Raw genomic sequence first — 4,673 nt, forward strand, 5'->3', positions numbered from 1 at the left:
AGGTGACATAACAGAATGTGGTAATCATTGAACAATATCACCAATATCACATGCATGTAAAATTTTGCTGGAGATCATTAAAAAATGGTTGCAATAGTACATTGACAGGGAGCTGCCAGAAATTCAAGATGGATTCAGAAAAGGATGTGAAATGAGGGATATTGCTGCTGCTGATATCAGATGGATCTTGGATGAAAGCAGAGAACTCCAGAAAGCTATTTACTCTTATTTTATTGACTATGCAAAGACATTCTACTGTATGAATATTAACAAACTATGGATAACTTTGTAAAGAATGGGTATTAACAGTATACTTAATTGTGCTCATGAGGTACCTGTATAGACCAAGAGGCAGTTTTTCCAACAGAACAATGGATTTTTTAAATCAGGAAAGTTGTGCACCGGGTTACCATACTAATTAAATCTGTATGCTGAACAAGTAATTTGATAGAATGGATTCTGTGAAGAAGAATGTGGCATCAGGATTGGAGAAAGACTCATTAACAACATGTGATATGCAGATGACACAACACTGCTTGCTGGAAGCAAAAAGGACTTAAAGATAAAATACTATAACCTTCAGTATCGACTGCACCTCAATGTAAAGAAAACAAAAATCCTCACAACTGGATCAAGAAATAATGTCATGATAAATGGAAAAAATTTGAAGTCATCAAAAACTTCATTTTGTTTGATCCACTATCAAGACTCATGGAAGGAACAGTCAAGAAATCAAAAGACATATGACATTAGACAAGTTTGATGCACAAGACTTCTCTAAAGGGTTAAAGAGCAAAGATGTCAGTTTGATGGGTAAGTTGTGCCCGACTTAAACCATGGTATTTTCGATCACCTCTCATGTTTTGAACAGGAAGGCTTGCTGGAGAAGGACATCATGCTTGGTAAAGTAGAGGGTTAGGAAAAAAGAGGAAACTCCTCAATGAGCCGGATTGACACAGGCTCAAACATAACATTGTGAGGCAGGCACAGGGCCAGGCAGTGTTTCGTTCCGTTGTGCATACCGTCACTCTGACTTGATGGCACCCAACAATAGGCCAAACCTATGGAGGCATCTTGATTCCTCTCATTCTCTCAGCATTCCACACTCAATCCTGAAAGTCCTGTCCATTTTCTTTTCCAAACATGCATATCCCAAATCTCACCACTTCCTTTTCTACCACCACCATAACTCTGACAATAATCTCTGTCACCTCCTAACTCCCTCTTTGGTCCTGCCCTTCCTTTCTTACCATCTCTTCTCATGTAGTCTGAGTGATCTTACAAAACACATCAGATGATGTCATTTCCTTGTTCCAAACCCTCCCATGGCTTCTCATGACACTGAGTAAAGTCTGCACATCTCTTGCCATGTGTTTTAACCACCACTACTCTACTGTGATGTGGCCCCTGCCCAACAAGACCAACCTGTCTTCTCCAGTACCCTTAGTGTTTTGCCCTTAGTCCCTTCCTAGCTCTTGGGCAGACACTGACTTTTACCAGGATCAGAGTCCTGATGTGGCACAGTAGGATAAGCCCTGGACTGCAAGGTTGGTTTGTACCACAAGGTAGTTTGGTTCAAACTCACCAGCTACTCCTTAGAAACCCTGTACAGGTTTGCTGTGAGCCAAACCCACCTTGATGCCACTTAACAATGACAATAACTGCTGAGTTTTCAGAACCTACTCTTTTCCTGCTGCCTGCCATTTGGTCCTTGTTTTCTCACCAATGACTACAGAAATCTAGTGGATTGGGATAGACAGACACTTCTCAGTTCTCTTCTTGGCCACTCAGTGCAAGTCCACGTTGCTCCTGGTTTCTATATACAAGCTTTTCCTTGATAATCTACTCTTCGGATCCTCCTCTTCCTCTCTCTATTCCTTATCAGTCTCCTTTGACGGTTCCTTCTTTCTCTGCCTATTCCTTATGGCTGTTGTATTCTGTCAACTAGATTTTAACTCATAGTGGTCCATGTGGCTTAGTTTAATTGCCTCACAGGGTTTTCTAGTCTTGAGGTTGGCCCAGGATGGGGCAGTGTTTCATTCTGCCGACTAACAACAACAACAACCTTTTTGGGAGCAGGTCTCCAGTTTTTTCTCCCTAGCAGTAGTTTGTTGTTGTTAAGTGCCATCGAGTCGATCCCGACCCATAACGACCCTGTGTAGAGTTTCCGAAGAGCAGCTGGTGAGCTTGAACTGCCAATCTTGCAGTTCAAAAGGCTTTGCAGTCTGGCGCATTAACCCACAGCCCCACACCAGGACTCTGTGGGTGTGTTCAAACTACCAGTCTTCCTGTTTATAGGCAAGTACTTAACCACTGCACCATTAGGGCTCTGCTTAGATTTTAAGCTTTTCTTTTTCAATTCTTTGCTTTGGTGATTCCATCCATTCCTGGAACTTTAGATTTTTCTACATTGGCAAAAACTTATATATTTATATTTCAAGCCCAACCACCTATCTAAGTTCTAAACCTGTATTTCCAGTTATCAAATGTTTGTCTATACTTAGATACCTTGCAGATAACTAAGATTTGATGTTTTCTTCTTTTTACTAGTTAGATTTCATTGACTATCCAGAACCTGGAAGACATCTTCCCTACCTCACTCCCATGCCTAGCCAATGTTGTCAGTTCTCCCACTAAATATCAGTAGAATCTGTACTCTGCTTGTCATTGTCCACTGCCATGTACCAAAACCAGGCCACCAACATCACCTCTTACCTAGATTACTCCAAGGCAGCTGACTGGTCCCTCTGCCTCCAGTCTAGTTTCCTGTGCCACTAGTTAATAGTTTGTATAAAATATCAATGAGTCATGTCCTACTTAAAATTCCTTATTCGAGTTCTAATAGAGCTCAGACTTTCTAACATGACTTATAAAATCCTCAGTAATCTGTCCTCAAACTGACTACACTTCTTTCTTGGAGTTTCTTGCTTAGTGCACACATGAACACAACTCCAGCCCTCTTGTTTATCATTGTATCCTAGAACAGAATGACAGTAAGACCTCAATAAATATTGAATGAATGTGGGAAAGTCATGGCCATTCATTGTAATAGTCAGGGTCCTCTTTCCATTCAAAATGTTCATTTCGATTTTTTTCCCCTAGTCCTTTGGGTTTCTATATTTTCCAGAGGGAAACAGGGCTTTAAGTTTTAAAACAGAACTAAAAGAAGTATGCAGGATTCTCATAGCAAATCACTTAGAATTGTTGTTGCGAGCTAAGATTAGGAGGCTACCAATCAGGCACCTAGAAACCAAACCACCTATGTGACCCAGTAGAGAGCAGGGGGGCAAATTGGCTGAATGGGCTCCTGCGGTTGAACTTTTTCACTTGGGCATGCGTCAGCTAGGCTTAGATTATGTACTTGAGACTTGTTGTAACTTGTCTGAACTGTTTATTAAATTTTCAAACCTGTTTGGGCAGACTTGCAACAACACTGTGTTTAGGCCCTGTGCAGTAAATCCTATTTAAAAGAATATATTCATGTTTAGCCTGTAATAACATAGGTGGGGCTGTTGGTCTCAGTTGTAATGAATTTCAAGAAGAATAAGGAAAGTGTTTTCCTTAGGAGGTCCAGACCTAGCATATCAAAACTTCACCCTCAGGACTGGGAGGTTCCAGGGTGAGGTTTTAAAGCCTCCATCTCAGAACTCCTATCTCTGACTTTTTCCTAAAGAGGATCAGAGGGGTCTGACTAACATTCAGTGCTGAGTCACAGGGATAAGCTAGAAAGGAATGACACACTTCCTGCTCTCAGTTCTGAGAGTTTTTTATGGTTTGTTTCATGTTTGACTTTGAAGATAACCTGAAAAGACAGAAGATTGCCCTAGCTGTCTCTTGATCAGTTGTTGTTAAGTACTATTGACTTGCTTCTGACTCATAGCGACCCTTTATAGGATTTCCAAGGAGCAGCTGGTGAGTTTGAATCTCTGACCTTGTGGTTCAAACTGACCTTGGGGTCCAGTGCTTTCTCCTACATCACCATACCAGAACTCCCTCTTGATCAGAAGCCTGTATTTATCTTCTTCTTCTTCTTCTTTTTTTAAGTATTTATTGAGAATTGAGTCATTGTTTACATAGGAGAACATGGGTTTTACACTCATCCTATTGTATTTCATTTCATTGCAATGATTGCAATCCCCTCCACGCATCATCATTCAACAGCATTTGCTTCTATTCCCACTTTATTATTTTTTTTGAATGCACACAAAAACACTCAGGAATATATAATCATTTAAACAGCTAACCAAAGAGCACATTCTGCAAGCCTGCTTCCTAGCTGCCAGGACACAGCTTTTCTCTTTCCATGAGTCTGGTGTCTTCAGCTGCTTTCTCTCTCCATGTCATCAGCTCTGCCTCCATTTCAGGTGTCACTGCTTCTCTGGACAGGGTCCCACATTCCATGCCTAGATTTATCTTTAGAAAGTCATAGGGTATCCACCCTGCCACTGGACTGCTAGCCACAAGGTCATCAGTTCAAACCCACCAGTTACGCTCCTCCGAAATCCTATACAGGGTCGCTATGAGTCAGAATTGCCTTTATAGCCCTTAACAACAAGAGCATACTTTCTTGTAGCTCACAGATTTTTTGAAATCTTCTGTTTCTTATTACAAAGTATTTTGTGTTTGTGTCATTAACTATATTTGTTATGCCATTAACTATAATTGGGGTGGGG

Source organism: Chrysochloris asiatica, unplaced genomic scaffold (assembly GCF_000296735.1).
Source record: "Chrysochloris asiatica unplaced genomic scaffold, ChrAsi1.0 scaffold00228, whole genome shotgun sequence".
NCBI lineage: Eukaryota > Metazoa > Chordata > Mammalia > Afrosoricida > Chrysochloridae > Chrysochloris > Chrysochloris asiatica.